This window comes from Chelonia mydas, chromosome 6 (genome assembly GCF_015237465.2).
Source record: "Chelonia mydas isolate rCheMyd1 chromosome 6, rCheMyd1.pri.v2, whole genome shotgun sequence".
In the NCBI taxonomy this organism is placed as follows: Eukaryota; Metazoa; Chordata; order Testudines; family Cheloniidae; genus Chelonia; species Chelonia mydas.
The window spans coordinates 81,635,322-81,654,361 of record NC_051246.2 but is presented as its reverse complement, the minus strand read 5'-3'; the positions used below and the strand labels follow the sequence as shown (position 1 = coordinate 81,654,361).

Below are 19,040 nucleotides of genomic sequence, written 5' to 3'. Positions count from 1 at the left end.
TGGGAATGGAGAAGGTGACATACTAGTTAACTTTTCACATTGTGACACATAACTCTATTCCCTCTTTGGTTAATTTTGAGAAAGCAACATTATTGAAGTGAGCTGTAGCTCACGAAAGCTTATGCTCAAATAAATTTCTTAGTCTCTAAGGTGCCACAAGTACTCCTTTTCTTTTTGCAAATACAGACTAACACGGCTGCTACTCTGAAACCTGTCATTATTGTCATGGTTATAGGGTGATCTGTGTTTTAGATCTCTTTCAGTCCGTCAGGTGACAGGCCCGGCTTCCTGCACCTCTGTCAAGGGGGAACCCACACAGTTTGACCACTCTGGAATGGGATCACTAGGTGTAAGATTTCTAGTTTTCCCAACTCTTGTAACAGAACAGGCCTAACTATGTTTGGCTACTGTAAGCCATTTTCCTTTAGGAGCCTGTGACTGCAGTTGATTAAAGGGACTAGGGTTGCCACCCATTCGCGTTTCACCTGGACAGTCCAGTTTTTGGCTTCTGTGTCAGGGTGCTATTTTAGGGTTGCTGGGTGTACAGTTTTTTGACCAGAAAGTCCAGGTGAAAAGGGGATCTGGCAGTGTCTCGTCAGATGTCCGATTACCACTGGGTGCGGGAGGCGCTGGGACATTAACTCATCCCAGCCCCATCTCAGCGGGGGATGCCTTCTATCTGCAGGCAGCCTCCTTTGTCAGACTGCAGCAGCTCCTGTCCCAGCCCCAGAGCAGAGGGAGCCCAGCTGGGGGGAGGTGGAGACAATCCAGGGAGCAACACGGGGAAAGGGGAAGAGGAGAGCATGACAGGGGTGGGGCCTTCAGAGAAGAGGCAGAGAAGGAGCGGGGCTTGAGGGAAGAGGTGGAGAAGAGTGTGGCGTCAAGAGAAGCGGTGGAGCAGGGCCAGGGCCTTGGGGGGAAGAGGCAGAGCAGTGACAGGGCCTTGGGGGTCCTGTTACCAGCCATTAGAAAGATGACAACACTAAAAGGGACTCAAAACCACTTCTTCGAGACAAGCATTATTTATTCACCCACAGATACATAGTGTGCAGGGCAAAGGATAAAAATAGTACAGGCCTTTCCCCTTACCTAAACCTTAATCATTCCTTAAAGCTTTGGTTAGTGCCATTCAGTCCAGTTACCGTCATCTCTGGGCTGGGAAAAGCAAACTATAGTGGTACAGCATGCTCTCTGCTTCTCTGTTAGAGACTCATCTCCAGCTGCTGCTAACAACCCACTCAACCCCTGTTCCATTTCCTGGCCCGGGGTCCTTTACTGGTTTAAGATTCGCTTTGGTTTTAGGCTTAGGCCTGGGAAGAGTAAACATCACTGGCCTAGTTGGAACCAAGAAAGGGCGTTTCCCCAATAGCTCCTCTCGCATTGTTCCCCCAAGGAGCCATAACTCTGTCATTGTTTTGTTTCCATTTTGCTTCCCACCTACCCCCCAAATCTAGTTTACAACTGCTTTGATTTAACTCTACGTAGAGTCAGGCAGGATATTATCAGCCTGGTAAATTGATGGGCACACAATATTTATTAAAAAAAATACACAACTCCCTTCTTCTACACAGTCACTATCCTGCAGAGTTCTACAGGCCTATCCACTGAAACTGAAATCTTCAGTACTCTCTGGTCACTCACACTAAGATGCTAATACTACTTAGTAGAGGTCAGACACAGTATCTGTGGAATCAGATGGAGGCAGAGACTGAAATCTAATTAGCTTTGTGTTCCTGTATGGGAGCTCTGAAGCACTGTAAAAGAGCAAAGATTGGATTCTGTAAACGGAATAGTTCCATTTTAATGCAAAGCAGCAATGCCACTCAGTAATGAGACATTGTAACTGCAACTGCCTTTCAGGCTGCCTGCAAATCTGTGGAATGGAATTTTTTTTTCCCGTAGAGTATGGATATCTAATTATATGAAATACTGGTATGTGAGTCAGTCTGACCTCTAGCCTATTGAAATAACTTTTTATGCAGTTAGCTACTACAGCTGTACCTCCAATTATCACCTTCAAACATATGAACTTGCAGAACACTTTGTTTATGAAATCAACATATGAAAGTATGTGCTTTATGAATCCAGGCAATAGATTTAGTAGCAGCCATGTAAAGTTTTTGCTCCTAGGCAAAACACTTTTGCCTCAGTGTTCTGTAGGTGACAGCCACATGCTTTCTGAATGATAAGAAAATAATTAAAGTACAGGATTTAATGTACAATCACTCTAAAAAAAAATTAAGCTACTTTTGTCTGAAAGTGTTATTAGCTCTTTTTATATTAGATCTGTGTAAATAGTGCAGAAAAATGTCAGCAAATGTTCACCCAAATTAAAAATTGAAATTGCTTTCAATTTGCTCATTCACTTTAAGTGACTGAATCTACTGGAAACAGCAATTTTAAGCCTGTATTAGAGATTATCTGAGAGAAGGAACTGTTGAACTTTTTTTTGTTAAAATTACATGAAAGAAAACCAAAAACATCATCAGTGAAATTTTTAAAAAGTGAAGATAAGAACAATATTATTTCACTTGTTCATTTGTTTTCATGTTAAAAAAAACAAAACAAAATGTTTGGTTTAATTCACATTTGGCATATTGCGTTAATATTTTATCTGAATCAAGAAAAGGAGTACTTCACGAAAGCTTATGCTCAAATAAATTGGTTAGTCTCTAAGGTGCCACAAGTACTCCTTTTCTTTTTGCGAATACAGACTAACACGGCTGTTACTCTGAAACCTATCTGAATCAGTTCACTCATCCCTATTCACGGCTGTTCTTTTCAAGTTCCTGTGGTTTTTCCCCCTGCACTCTATTACATTTCCTGGTGTTGGCTTATGAGACAACACTTAATGCAGAGTCTTAGTCAAGTCCCAACTAAGACAACGTGCCATAGTCATAAGTAATAAAGTAAACACAGTAGCAGCAAAATCTATCACTGAAGGAAAACAATAAATTTGAATGAATGATTAAAAAAATCAAAATCAATTCATCTATGCATGATAAGAAACCACGGGGGGGGGGAAACAAATTATACACCACACCAGAATGGTTCATGGCACAGAGAAAATGTGAACAGTTTATAAGAGAGGAAACATAATGCAAAACCACAAAGATATTGAAATAGAATAAAATAAGAAAGCATATTCCCGATATCTATAATCTGAATCAAGGACAGACAAAATATATGAATAAAAATACATTTCAGGGGATGTGGATGGAAGTGCCAAACACCACTGAAGATGATATATACGTGATGGGATGTATAGACTCCACACTGCAGCAACCAGGAAGGGGTTAATCCATGGATCAGATACTTCTCCAGCTGTGACTAAATGCCTAATTAGCAACAGCTGGGATAAAAGGTCACAGCTCAGGCAATGCTATCTTGAGAAATGTTCTGGAATGGGAGGAAGCTCTACAAAGAGGTAGAGATCTAGGGAGCAAAGAATACAGAGTTCAGCTTTGTGGAAGCAGGCAATGGCTGGCCTAGGCGAGCAGCAAAGGATTGTAAGAAGCAGACATTAGCTGGCTAACACAGGGACTCTGGGCTAGAACCCAGAGGAGGAGGTGGGCCTGGGCTCCTGTACCATCCCTCCTGCAAGAGACCATATAAATCTCAGGAGTAAAGGGGAAAGGGCTACTGAGCCCAAACTGGGGCTGAAGGCCTGATATAAGATAACTAGACTTGGTTTTGTTTGGACTTCTCTATTACCCTGGAAGGGATGAAACTAAGTGATCTGGCTAAAGGGCTGAGTTGCAAAAAGGGAGAGGTCACTAAGTGATTGGCCCAGGCTGCTGCCAGCAGGGAGTGACAGAGACAGAGGGTCTGCTATGCCAAGCCCAGCCACCAGGGACACACGAAATAGTGGCTGACCCTTCTGTAATATATTATATTTACATCTTTATATAGAGAGTGCACACACTTGGGGTAGTGAATGGCAAGAAAAGCTATGATGGACTTTTTCTGATGAAGCATTTACTGTAAAACACAGAATTAACATGTCAAGTTCCTTCTGTGCTCCCTTCATCTTTGGCCTGATTAGTACAAATTAAATTTCACACTAATTAGCCCAAATAGTTAGTATGTAATATGGAAATCTGCGATTTCCACTGATTGTGCTTGCTATATTTATACTATTGGCACATTATTTTTCACCACAATTACTCTATGTTTATGCACTGTGAGTCTTCGGACATTTCCTGAATGGTGTTTTACTCTTTTTTTAAGTAATTTACATAACAGCTTTCTCAGCAGGTATGTCCATAGATACAGTTATACACATGCTCATTGTCCACACAGTTGTATTTACACGCACCCTAACAACATCAACAAAACACACTCTGGGTCAGAGCTTGGTCCCTGTTACAGCACCCAGAGTCCATAAAGTTCTGCTAAAGGGCTACTTAGTCTCTCAGTGTAAATGAATCTTTACGTGACATAGAGCCTGCATGGCTGCTTCTGCAGCATCCCCCCTTTGTAGCCTCCTCTGCAGAGAACATGGCAGAGAGAAGAGACAATGCCAAAAATAATGCAATCCTTGGCCACCAAAATGCTCCCCTGGAGACTATCATCATAAGTTGAACAGCCCTGGGGGAAGAGGTTGGGAGATCTTAGAGACATGCAGGGCAGAAACTTTTCAGTACTGCCAGAGGTTGGCCTATGACAGATCCTGATGAAGAAGAAAGGCCAGGAGCACTGTAGCAGTAGTTGTAATGTGAGTGGGTGGGGAAAGAAAATAAGTTATTTAGGCTCCTTCTGCCCTCCAAATGTGAACTGTTATGTTCACAGCATACAAACACACAAGTTAGATAAAAACATAAATACCTTCGCTGGAAGATTGCAACATTACATACAGTTCTTAGAATTCAAAATAATAACCCACAAAAACCCTTTAAATGCAGTGAGACAAAGCAGGTTGTTCCCTAAAATCAGAGAGGCCCAACTCACCCCACCTTACTCTATGCCAGCTGGCTGCAAACTGACTGCTGATAACATGCTTCCCTACAGAGCCACCTTGCCTGCAAGCAGGACCCAACCTCCTTCCACCCCTGTCCCAAAGTGATAGCTTGCAAAACCAGCAGTCTTCAATACCCCACATGAATTTGGGAAATCAAGCCCTACTGGCATCTCTCCTAAACTTTTGAGACCTGTAGGGCAGGAGTATCTCCAGAGAACTGACCTGTAAAAAGCCCCATCCCAAAATGAGGAGAGATGAGAACAGAAGTGCATTGGTGGCCATCCAACCTTTTTAGACCCCAGGGCCTGGTGATGTCATCAGAAGTAATCTGGTGACTTATTTTACCCCTGTTGGGTAAGCATTAGGGAAGAAAGGAGGGCAATTGTTTTAGCATAAGGAGTTGGATAATTTGGCTAAATTTATAAAGACCTGTGATCCATATTGGTGATGCAAAGACTCAGCATCTAAGAGTTCACCTCATCAGTAGTCCTGGGTTTAAAATGCTTTCTGCCACCTTCCAATTTCTAAAAAAACCCACCTTTCAATCTGGCCACAGCCTCATGATTTAATTTTTCTAAGGGTATGTCTATATGTACAGCACTGTAGCAGCACGACTGTACTGATCCAGCGGCACTGCTGCAGCGTGTCTGGTGAAGACGCTGTATGCCAACGGGGGAGAGCTCTCCCATTGGCATAAAAAAGCCACCTGCATGAGCACCATAAGTTATGTCTGCAGGAAAAACTCTCCTGCCGACATAGCGCTGTGCACACGAGCACTTATGTCAGTGTAACTTATGTCGCTCGGGGCGGCGGAGTTTGAAATATTTCACCCCCCCGGGCACCATCAGTTTTGTCAAAATACGCTGTAGTGTAGACATAATCTAAGTCATTGTGGCTAGGGCTGAAAGTGGAAACAGTGCAGAGGATCCAGTCAAAAACATTAGTTTTAAACTAGAGTAAGGCAGTGGTGAATCAGGCCCACAGTATTTAACCTTTTCTGGACTTCCACTTGTGCAAGCCTTCCTGTTGGGGTATTCTGTATCCCTAATATACAGCACATGTTCCTTTCACTAAAAACAACAGGCTGTTTATGTTTCTTTATAACTCAACTTGCCATGGAAAAAGAAATATGAAAATTAAGGGAGAAAAGGTTCAGCTTTGACCTATTTGTTGAATGAATGCTGAAACCAGTTTGAGAAGTTGGAGAAAGTCCAGAAATATTAACCAACTTATTTATAAATCTTATAAAAAGCAAACTTATCCATTCATTCACTCACATTTGCAATATATGAACACAGACTAGTGTATGATGTGAATACAATTATGTTAATAACTGCAGTTTTAGGGAAAGGACATCATAGAAACTTTTCTGCTCTAATAGCTTTTAATATAAGTGTAATTTTCCTGAACAGCAAGCCATTATCTGTATGTGATACTTTAATTCCCATAATGTTGTATTTATTACAGCCATTTTTAAGTATTAAGCATTGCTGATATAGTTTTCACTGATGTTTTGAAGTAATTACTTATATAATCTATTTTTACTTTAAATAATGATACAGAGCTGAATGCTGCAGTCCTCGCTAGTTCAAAACCCCAAGGGCTACTGGATTGGCCTCACAATACTCTAATTCTTACTACATGTTCACCTTTCGTCAGAGAATCTCAAATCACTGAAGGCTGGATTGGCACTTTGCAAGAAAGAGGGTGGCCTGCATAGCTGTGCTGCCCCAGGGGTAGAGTGGGGATCAAATTGTGATTCTGTGCCAGCCTTTTTCCTGGTGCAACTTCCTTTCCCCTCAGACCAGTTCCACTGAATTGGACCATAGTCAAGCCTTTGTCCACTGCGTGCTTGCTCCCTGCCTACCTGAGCAGGGATTAGCAACCTGGCTCTTGTGCCCCCTTTTTTCCTGTGAGGAGGATCACCAGGATCAGGATCTGGCCCTTAATGAGCAGAAAGTGACTGAGCACCACCACTCCTTTGTGAGATAAGTATTGTTAGACTTGTTTTAAACACCTGGGTAAACTGAGGCATAAGGGGTAATGTGCACTGTTCAGATCTCATTCACACCAGTTTTATACCAGTGCAACTCCTAGTGCGACAGTGGAATTACCATTGAATTACAGTAGTGTGAGAGGAGGATTTGATCTTAAATGTCTCTACTGAAGACCATACAATCAGTCACTGTCAAAGCAGTAAGAAGCCCTGCATATCTTAGCAGAGATTTTCAAAGCACCATTTAGACACCCTATAACATATAAACAACAACAACGACAAAACATTAAAAGCCAAGTAAGATTCTTTCCTGAAAAACCCTTACTAGCAAGAAAATAAAATGCTACAGAAACTTTCCATCACATACTTTGACACCCAGAATCTGTCACCATTCAGACTGATGGACTCTAGACCTCCACAAGGAACGTCCTTGCCCAGCCCAAAAACAAGGAAACATATAAGATACCCCCAGTTCTTCCACCTTGCACTGTAACACAAAGTCTCAATTCCATCCTCTGTTATAGTGACATGTATTTGCTGTAGATAGAGATGCACTGGCTAAGTTTGTGATCTGTTATGTGTTTTGGGTTGCAAATGCGAGGGTCCAGATATCATATCAAACCTAATCCAGTCTTAGAACCTACCTACAGAACCTACCTACAGCCCCTTGCCCTCTTAAATTTCAAATGTATCTTTGCTTGGAATGGTTGTTTTGAAATAACTTAACATAGAATAGTTTATTAAACTTGAAGTAATTAACAGAACTAGCAGAAGAATAGGTACTATTTGTTTTTCTCCAAGTACTGATATTAATGCAAATTCATAATATTCATTAGCAGTTCTCTATTTCTACCCCTAGGTGCCATTATTTATTTCTGTATTGGTATCAGTATGCAATCTAGTCAACTTTTTGACAGAATTAGATTTAATAGTATCATGGGAAGTTTTCATATTCCATTTGTACATTTATTGTTTCAGAAGCTATAATTCTGTTGATTTTTTAATTAACGCATTCTCCTTGAAGGGATACAGGAATGTACCTTACCCGCACCCATTGTGGTTGCATTTTGGAGTAGCTCTTTGTTTCAGGAATTCCTACTGCTAGAGGGCTAATCAAATAATGATATATGACAAGAAATAAAAATGAATTGATTTGTCCATTGCAGTAGAACTAATAGCCTAGTATTCAATCTAACGTATAATATAATCAATACAATCTTCAGAATAAAGCAATGTAATATGCAGTCTCTTTTATCAATACAAAAATGTCCTACATAATCAAGAAAAGTATCTTGTCACACATAAAAGTCTATTCTGCTTTGTTGATAAAATGTTAATTTGTTTGTCTATATACTGGCACATCCATCTCAGTCATCTAGCTCAATTTATACTCACCTTATTTTTTTTAAGTTTTCATAAATAGATCCAGTTTTCAGAAGAAAACTAGAATATCCATAGAAAACATCAACCAGTCAGTTCAGATAGTCAGGTCAGTACTACTCAGTTCAGATATTACAATTTGAGGCCCCAGTCCAGCAGAGCACTTTAGCATGTGCTTAATTTTGAGCATGTGACTAGTCTCATTTATTTTTGTTTCAGTTTGGGATTACCACACAGTTTCCAGAATGTGCCAACTCAACCAGCGTCTATATTTTCTGAAGACTCTGTGATGGGGTGTAAAACCCACACTGGTATTGAGAGTGTTATTGGGAGCCTAAGAATGCAATTAACCTACCTTGCTGGTACCTAGAGGGGTGTTAAGTAGGTCAGTTGGGTCCACCTGGAAAGGAGTGAGGTTTCCCTGAAAGGACTGAGAAAGCTCAGCTAGGGGGAGAAAGCTAGCTAGCTTGCTCTCTGAGAATAGTCTGATAGAGGTCAGGCAAGAGGAGAACTTGGAAAAGCCACAGGAGGGGAATTAGCTCCTGTGGTGGGTCTCAAAACACAAGCAAAACTCCAGGGAGGTATCCCTGGTGCTTGGTGCTCAGCTGAGCAGAGTATCATGGAAGATTGGTGAAGGACTAAAGTACAAGTTTGGGAAAGGTTAAAGGCTAAAGTATTTTTGGGATAGGATTTGTTAGAGAACTTTTGGCAGGTGGGAGGAATCCTGAGAGCCACAGCTTTGAAAGAAGGGAGAAGCCTGAGATCTTGAGGAACCTGAGAGGAATGTGGATACACGGTAAGCACGAACAGTAGCTGGTGGGAAAGGCCTTCAGACAGGCTGAGGCAGGAAGAAGCCCAGGGACGAGGTCAAGGACTTGAACAGACAGAGCTGGCCTGCTTATTACAGAGTCCCTGGGCTGGAACTCAAAGAAGTGGGAGGGGTTCCCTTATTGCCCACTGGAAAAAGTGGTATGAAGACCCCCAGAGACCAGGAATGGAAGGATGATTGAGTTAGGACTTGGGCCAAAGACCATGCTTGAAATTGCAGAACTACTGTCTGTTGGACTTTCACTTATTTCAGAAAGGGTGAGACATTAAGGTGGCCTGGCTGGAGGGGTCAGTCATGAGAAGGAGCAGACCACCACAGGGCTGGTGTGGCTGTCAACAGGTGGTACTAGATGACAAGACCTTCCTATGCCACATCCAGTGCCAGGGGAAAACTAGCGGTGAGTGCACTCTTCTGCAAGCTTCTCATTTACCAAATCTGAGGACCTTTTTATCTCAGATAGGTCTATTGCAAAGATCACAACTGTTAGGAATGGAAAAGACCTATAAGACCATCAATTCAAGTCTTCTGTTATGTCAAAGTATAGTCTCCAGTGGGTATTCCAGAGAGTAAATTGATGCAGTATTTGGTCTTAGCCAATCTTTCCCAAATGGTTTATTTCCCACCAATTTGATTGTGGGTCCATGCAGCAGGTCTCTGTAAAGTCAGGTGGCCTGACTGTTCTTTTCATATCATATGACCCTTGGGGGCTCTCTGTAGTCAAAATCGTGCAATGGGGTGCCTGTGGCATCCCAGGTTTAAAAGACAACAGCCAGAGGAGTAGATAAAGGCAGATCTGCTCAAGCTGTATATTACACTTCATGGGGGATTTAGATTGTGTATATCTCAGGCCAGCACTTTCTTTTCTTCTTTATTTGTACAGTGCCTAACACATTGTGGGTGTTATAGGAAATAAATAACAAATGATAATATGAGCAAAGGCAGGGGAACTGTGATGTAGACCTGATCTTAGATCAGGGCTGGGGAATAGGAGGGAGTGGATGAGAGTCATCAAGTACTAACTAGGGGAATCAGCCAGAATTAGTTACATTGAGGGCAGCAGATGGAGGAGAAGCAGGTCCAAGGATCAGGTTGGGGGGGAGAGAGGGATAGAAAAGGATTGTATAAGATTAAGATACATTCTGACAAGATTTGGTATCTTAAGCAAACCATATCTCCAAAAGTTGAGAGGGCTGCCCATCTATTGCACTTGCTATAGGCATCAAGGCTGTCACACAAATTCTTTTCCAGTAAAGACTATGCGAGTATGTGGCTATGTTCAAATGGTTGTTGGCACTTCAGCCAGAGTGAAATCAGTATTCTTTATAGGCTTCTTCTTAGGAGTCAAAGTTTCTGCAACAATGAAGAATGCTATTTGAAAAAGAATTAAATTTAATAATCAGGCTATTAACCAAGGATATTTGCTGCGCATTATACAGAGACAAATTTAAAAGACTACAATAGTTTCCAGAAAACATCTGTTAAACAATGTCAAATAGATGATAAAGAAAATTGAGATCCCTTTACAGTTGAGTTTAATCCAGCTGTATCCAGCAATAAAAGAGCTATCAAAGATAACTATCCATTTGTTGTTAATTCAGAAATGCTATAGTTAGGAATCTTTAACTTTCTGCCAAATTTTTGCTCCATTGAAGTTGATGGTAAGAATCAAGTTTCAGAGAGCAGCCATGTTAGTCTGTATTCGCAAAAAGAAAAGGAGTACTTGTGGCACCTTAGAGACTAACCAATTTATTTGAGCATAAGCTTTCGTGAGCTACAGCATCTGATGAAGTGAGCTGTAGCTCACGAAAGCTTATGCTCAAATAAATTGGTTAGTCTCTAAGGTGCCACTAGTACTCCTTTTCTTTTTGGTAAGAATCAAATGTGTCATCTTTGGCTCCTTTGTCTGGGGACCTGCGTGGTTACTTGCTACTCCATCCTATTTAGCCTAAGCATTTGGGGGAAAGTATAGTGCCAGTGAAAATTTCCAAATATAAAGTACATTTTCATCCAGTTCCAAGAGAAGGAAAAAAGGTACCTTTTGTTGTTGATACTGTTTTCTGAAATGTTAACCAGTTCAAATGGTCACTTCTACCATCTTAGACCTTGAACTTATATGAATGATCAGGAAGTTCTGCCCATTTTTCTAGCACTTTGTTTAAGATCTGACCCAGTGCCCACTGAAGTCAATGGGAGATTTCCCATTGATTTTAATGGGGTTTGGATCAGGCCCATAATACCTAAGAAACAACAGCTACAATGATAATACTAATAGTTATAAAACATATATATTTGGGATCTTTGGCGCTGCCAGTCAGGATTGGGGTCTTATTGTGTTGGGCACTCTACAAACACAGTTTCTGTTCTTTCCATCCATTCCATACTGTACTGATCCCTGTGGGATGAGTACATATTGTTACCTTTTGGGGGCATTAAAGCACAAGTCTTTGGGGGTCTAAAGAATTGTTCCGACACCTTCCATTTTTATTGTCCTAGACCTGACAAATATGACTCTTCCCGTGGGCTGTAGTCCCTGACATATGGTCCACTGAGGCTTTTCACAGAAGACTGTACAGCAATAAATGTTTGGTTTGCGTTCAAACTAACCTTCATACACACTTCTGTCAGAGCAGGAGTTTCATATTATTGAATTTATGAAGCCAGACTAAATGTTCTGTATCTCACCCGCTATAATAAACACTGAATATGAAGTAATTTTTGCACAGCTCTTAGGAATTCTTTGGAGGAATTTGTTCCAGTGCATAAAACATTCTTTAACTGTTGCAACACTATTTCCAGATTAGATGGAATTAAGGACCACATTCTGATGCCTTGACTCATGTTAAATAGCTTCTTATTTCACAAATACTACTGTTGAAGTTAATGGGTCTATCTGTAAGGTAAGATACTCTTAATCCGACTAAAGGGCATCAGAGTTGGGCCCGAGGTTTCTTAATATACCATTTTTGAAGATGTTTTTTCTTGCTCTGTGTGCTGTTAGAAGTCATTTCTTCTGAAGTGTCTAGTCCTTTTTCTAGAATTGTGATCGACATGTTGAACATTTATACAACTCACTCCCTTGTGCAGTTTAGAGGAGGAGGTGGGGTTTGGAATTATGGAACACATTTCTTGCACTAAGAAAAGGAGTACTAGTGGCACCTTAGAGATTAACCAATTTATTTGAGCTCACTTCATCAGATGTAGCTCACGAAAGCTTATGCTCAAATAAATTGGTTAGTCTCTAAGGTGCCACCAGTACCCCTTTTCTTTTTGCGAATACAGACTAACACGGCTGCTACTCTGAAACATTTCTTGCACTACAATTCACATATTATATTTTGGTTTAAATTCTTCCTGCTCTTGCCTTCACTCAGATCTTTTCAGTTCTGGATTCACTAGTGGCCAGGAGGAGTAAATTTTAATAAACAACTCTTGCAGTCCTGGTTTTGATTTTGATTGAATAAGATTACCTGTAGTCTGTTGTCCATGGGCTGTGTTTCCTTGTGTTCAGAGTGGATTTCTTTGTTATACGTGGTACAGATTATTGTGATATTTCCAGAAATGCACTCTAGAAAGGAAAACAAATTAAGAGGTAAGACAATGAAATAAGTGCATATCCCAAATACAGGAAAATCCTTGCTTTATCAGTAAAGAAAATTAACATACAGAAAATAAGGCTTAACCCAAATTCTTCACAAACAAATGATTATAAGAGAAACCTGAATTGAAATAAGAACCTTCAGACAAGGACTGCACTTCTATGTCACACACAAGAAACCCAGCTTAACGGAATTAATTTCCCTAATACAAATTGCCTTGCAGACAGTAAACAAATCACAGCAGAAACAGCAGCTGTGGCTCAAAATTACCATTGAACACCAAACCATTACTGAAAATAGTAATTAAGAGCGGAAGTCCATTGGCAGAGCTGACAAAGCACTTTACAATGCTAATATTGCTATCAAATGCAAGGAAGAGTCAGTTGCCATACACAGACAGGATTACCATGACTGCAAAGTTTTGAAATGCATTGCAATTATTTATTGAATTCAACAGACACATCATAGTATTTACAGCCAGAGTACTGAAATAAAATGCTGTCCTATAAACAGAATTTCAGAGCAAGGATCTTGCAGTTAGGCCCTGACTCACTATTGTACTTAAGCACACACCTAACTTTAAATGCAAAAGTAATTTCATTGGCTTAAGGGGGAACTAATTACTCACATGCTTAAAGTTCAGCATGTGCTTAAGTATGACTTTCAGTTGGGCCCTCATTGAAGTACACCATTCAAGTTCACAGAGCTGGAATTCTTTAGGGATGACAAAAGTAATCATTTTTAAAAAAATATATAGCTTAATGCAGGGATTTTAATATTTGTCATGTTGTGGGCCACGTATTAATAGAGTTCACCTCATTGGCCTCTCCTCTCATTCATGAGTGCACAAAATAACCCCCTACTCACTGAGCAACACTAGCGCCTAGGAGCTCAGATCCTTAAAGGTCCTCCCAGGGGAGTTAGGCACCTTGATACCTTTGTGGATTTGAGCCCAGGTTTTCTGCAGTCTAGGGATTCCTTTCAAAATAAATGCAGGGGTCGGCTCAATTCCCAACCTAAAATTTTAACCACTTCCCAGTGTTAGAAACTTTCAACCCCCTGGTTACTATTACAGGCATTTCTTCCCCACTTGCAAGCACTCAGAAGTCCTGGGGAATATGAAACCACAAATACCTTTTATGTGAGAAGACCATAACCATGTAAAGGTAGCTCTGGCAGACTTAATTACATACATTGTAATTTTGCCTCAGTGTTTTGCTGTGCAGTGTATTATGTTGTTATATGTAGAGTTTGTGTTCTGTTTTTGAAAATTAATATGGTGCATGTAAACAAACTTCTGAAAGAGTAGAGAAAGTATGAAAGGGTTAGGCTGGGGAAGGTGGGTCACCTTGGGCTGATAGGGAGTGAACTCTGCCTACTCTAGCGAATGCAAAGCTAACAAGGGGGACTGCAAGGGCTCTGCCCACTAGTCTTTCTTTGTTCTGGGTTTCCCACTCAGAGACTCTGAACCCTGAATACAGCTTGATCTGTGGCGCTGGACCTGGCAGTGACAAAACTGACTTTGAAGGCCGGATTCAGGCAGTGGTGGAGTTGATTTTGCAAAACCAAACTGAGCAATAACTGAAGAAGTGATGCTGACTTAATGGGATGGGCCCAGACCAGGTGGCACAGTATTACAGCAGGCAGGCTGGTTGAACTATCTCCTGACACCCACTAGACCTCCACTGAGTCTAACTGGATTCATAAGTGAGATTGTAGGTAAGTGGGTGTTGTTCTTTGAATAAGAGATCTAAGCCAGGTAACTAATAACTGGGACTCTGAGGCTAGCCATGCCCCTCAGACACTGCTTGGGTTGTGCTAATTTCATACTTTTGCCCCCCTTTCAGAAATTCACGTATATGCACCATATAATATCATTTCCAAAAACAGAACATGAACTCTGAACCACACAAAACACTGTGGCAAAATTATAATGCATATAAATTAAGCCTGCCAGAACTATTGCTTATTCCTTTTTCAGACAGGGCAAATACTTCTTTTTGCTTGAAGTATTCTAGCCCTGCATCTTATATAAATTTTATTCTCTGTCTCCGTTAAATCTGTACGGTTGATATAAGTATGGACAAGAAGGACTTGGGGCAGCTATTGTGATATTATAGTGTACATATTTTAGGATAGACGAAGATAGTCAAAGGGAGATATGTGGTCACTAGATAGCAGTATTATGTGGTGTTAATAAACTAGGAAAATAAGGGAGGTAGAACTTCCTGCAACAGACAGTAGAGAAAATCCATAATCTAGTTAGATTTTTAGAATCATAAAACCATAGGGCTAGAAGGGACCACAAGGATCATCTAGTCTATCCCTCTGCCAAGATGCAGGATTTTTTTGTTTTCCCTATTTATCTAGGAAATAATATGGCCCTCATTGCCATAGTAATGTGGCTTATAATTGAATATTAAAGCCACCTACTCAAATCTGTTTGCAAGACTGCCCTCATCATCTCATGAAATGCTTTAAATCTATGCACATTTTCATTATGTTATTATTTTGGCCATTTCATTTCCATCCTGAAATCAGAGTACACATACAAATATGGCTCTCCTCGCTTCTTGGTAGGAGAGGATTCCTCTAACAATTCTTCCAGGAATGGAAAGAGAAAAAGTTTTTCCTCTCCCTCCTCTTGTGACTACTGGAAGAATCTCTCTCACTCACTGACTTGGGAAAAAGTTTCTCTTTCTACTCCATTGCCTAAAAAGAGCATCTCTTCTCTCTTACTCCTTGCTCCCCCAGGAGGGTTTTGGCTTCTGTCTCATTGCTAATGGGCAGTAGTGGGTAGCAGCTCTCTTATGTCCAGGGTGGTCTGTGTGGTTCCTGCTTCTCTGCCCCACAAGGGAGCCTGGAAGCTCTCACACCCAGTTCATTTAATCAGTGTTCCCAACTCTCAATGACAGAGCAATGTGTACTGCTTTGATGTGCTGCTGCCTTGATCTGCCTGTGTCAAGACGGAGTTTTGATCAGCACTTTCCTTGAAGCATATTCAATTTCCAATAAGGGAAAATTCATCTCTTTTTCATACTGCTTGTATGGAGCCACTGTTTAAAGGGATCCAATGAGTCTGTTATCTACATAATAGTGCACCAAAGGGTGGCAGGTGAGGACTCTGGCAGTTATGCACTGGTCATCCGAATCACTGTGTATGTGTGGATGATATTTAAGGAGTTATGTATCTATCCTGAAAACTATGTTCTGAAGTTCTGTAAGTTAAAACAGATCACCAGAAGGTAATAACCTGTTTATGTTCAGGCAGGTGATAGGAGACATTTAGCGCTCCCTGGTGAGTTATTGTGCATTGTGTGTCTTACAATGTAAGTCTATTTTCATACAGAGCCGCCAGCTAATCAAGATCGCTAGGAAGGAACACATAGCAGGAGAGTGTCTAGAATGAGTTTGATAGATCAGCAAAATGCAAGGAGACACAAGTTATCCTTCATGTAGGAGACAAGCTGTCAGCGTGCTTATCTTAAGAATGGCAGCGCACAGCCAACCTGGCTATTAAATGCTGGGAGGAAGGGTTGGGTAAGCTAAACTTCACTGGAGAGGAAAGTGTCATGTTTGTTAAGTCTAGGCCCTAGAAAGCTTGGTATGATTTTATTTTACAATGTAACTATTTGTTTCCAGTATTTTTACTTGCTACTTATCAAATCTCTATTAATTAATTAGAGTTATTATATAGAGAGAGTTATAATTAAACTTATACTTCTGTGAACTAAGAAGAGCAGTGATCCTGTGAAGAATCTAGTAAATGGAGGTGTGCTGTTCCTCTGGGAATAGTGGAGCTGAGAATACTGTGAGCACCCAATGGACCAGGGCTGGACACTTCAGGGGTACACTGGGAGGGCTCTAGGGTTGGAGTGTGCCTGTGACTAACCTGAAGAGGGACAGTGAAGGCTACATAGGCTGAGAGGGAAGCTAGAGGCATCAAATCTGTGGGTGGTCCGGAGCTCAAGGAAAAAATAGGGGGTGCTCAGCACCCAGGAGCCAGAGCTTGAGTGTGAAATGTGCTGAGTTCTGTGCTGCTAACCGCTTCTGCGCTTGGGGCAGGGACATTGTTTATAAACAGAGGCGGAGTTAAGATAACAAAAGGCTTGTCGGTAAATTAAATTGGTGTCCCTGAGGGGCTTGTAGTGGGACCAGCGCTGTTTAACATATTTATAAATGATCTGCAGAAAGAGGTAAAGAGCAAGGTGGGAAAGTTTGCAGATGATGCAAAATTACTCAAGATAGTTAAGTCCCAAACAGACTGCAAAGAGTTATAAAGGGATCTCACAAAACTGGGTGACTTGGCAACAAAATGGCAGATGAAAATCAATGTTAAATGCAAATGTAAATATTAAATGTAAATATGCAGAAAATAGCCTCTCCCCAAAACTGGCAGAGTGCCCTCTCACCACCCAAACACACACCCTTCTTCAAAAGCACCCACCAGCAAAAACAAAAGTCAGCGCTTATGAGGACAGCACTTATGTTTTCTGTGGCTGGTGGAGTCAGGGCACAGACAACACTTCCTCATGCTTAAGGAAGGTGGTAGCGAGGTGCCTTGCAATCCTAGGAAGCATCACAAGCCCCTAGACATATGTGACCTGCAATACAAGAGTTTTGACATGACTATGTAAAATATTGTGGGCTTATTTCTGCCATCCTTATTCACAGTGAGCACTACTTTAGTGTGAAGTAGTCCCACTGGGCTACTCCCAATGTGAGTTACTACTTAGCCTGTGAAAGCTTGGCAGGAAGAGGCCCTGTATGATTTTCTTGAAGTGGCAATGACTAGAAATAAAGCCCATGCTTTTGCAATCTGGATTAAAAAAGAAAGAAATATCTAGAAAACACAATCAAGACAACCCCTCACATCCCTCACTACAGTGATTCTGCTCTACAATATTGCAAACAGAATAATGTACATTATTATTTTGATACATTCACTAACTTATATGATACTGTGATATTAGCAGTTATAATGTACATATTTTTATTAAAAAATGAAGTTATCCTGTCTTCCTGTTTATAGAAAGCTTCCAGATAGGTTAGATTATATTTTCCAGCCATATCTTTAGACCAGTGGTTCCCAAACTTGTTCCGCCGCTTGTGGAGGGAAAGCCCCTGGCGTGGGCCAAGGGACGTACTGGCCGCCGCTTCCAGCAGCTCCCATTGGCCTGGAGCAGCGAACTGCAGCCACTGGGAGCCGCGATCGGCCGAACCTGCGGACGCAGCAGGTAAACAAACCGGCCTGGCCCGCCAGGGGCTTTCCCTGCACAAATGGCGGAACAAGTTTGGGAACCACTGCTTTAGACAACTAACTGAAGGCTCAGTTGTGACACCCTAATCATGGTGAGTAGCACCTTACTATACAAGTACTAGTGAGCTGCTGCTCAATGGTAGTAAATGTGCCAGAATTGGACACAGTCACAGAAAGCATGATTAATTTGCAAACTGAGGGGGGAAAAGGTGACATTTTCAACAAATATTATTCATCACAATTTTTTTGACCTGCTCTACAAAACAGCAATCAACAGGGCCTCTCTACCCTTTGTCATGACAAACCATTAAGATTTTTTCTTTCTATATTACAGCTAGTTTAAATTTTAAAAACAATATTGCAAATGTAGAGCTATGGGGCAGAGTCTCAGAACTGCTTTATCAACGATTGGATTTCATTTACTCTGCTCTCACCAGATCTCACTTTTTGTTGGCCTTTCGTGTTCTGATACCAAGGGTTATATAGTGACCTAGAAAAAGCCTGCATCATATGCTTAACAAAGCAATAATTCCATGAGCTATAGCAGTACCAATTGTTCATTTATGTTTACAGAAGTAAAGGGCATAAAAATATAAGCATCTGAAATGTCTAAAGGAACATTCATAACATACCTGGTTAGATTTTCAGTGCCCTGATCTTTGAAGAGACAAAAAAAAATTTAATATAAATTAACTTAGTGAGACTTTGGGGGTTCAATGAGCAAATATAATGGGGTATACCTATAAAACCAACCCCCCCCCCAAAAAAAACAGGTTTTATAAAGAAGCAGTAAGCCAGATTCTGTTCCCATTGAAGTTAGCGTGAGTTTAGTCACTTCCTCAGTGGGAGTTTTATCAAGCCCAATGGGCCCTTATTTGACCTATTTTTATTTTTGTATGTATGTTTGCAAATTCTCTTCTTGGCTACCATTGACTTCAGTGGGAATCTCACATGTGAACATGGGGAAAGTGGGATACCAGAAAAAAACACCAAGAGGAGGTTGCAACAGGGGAGGCCTC

At 41.1% G+C, this 19,040-nt stretch overlaps 1 long non-coding RNA gene across 1 annotated transcript in view; it reads left to right on the top strand.

Annotated features, from left to right (window-relative positions):
- The first annotated feature begins 8,813 nt into the window (after positions 1-8,813).
- The window catches only part of LOC122466212, a 44,615-nt gene continuing 34,388 nt past the window's right edge, over positions 8,814-19,040 (top strand). The window contains exons 1-2 of the long non-coding RNA XR_006291565.1: positions 8,814-9,132; positions 9,418-9,562. This is a non-coding gene — a long non-coding RNA (uncharacterized LOC122466212). The remainder of the gene's footprint in view (positions 9,133-9,417; positions 9,563-19,040) is intronic.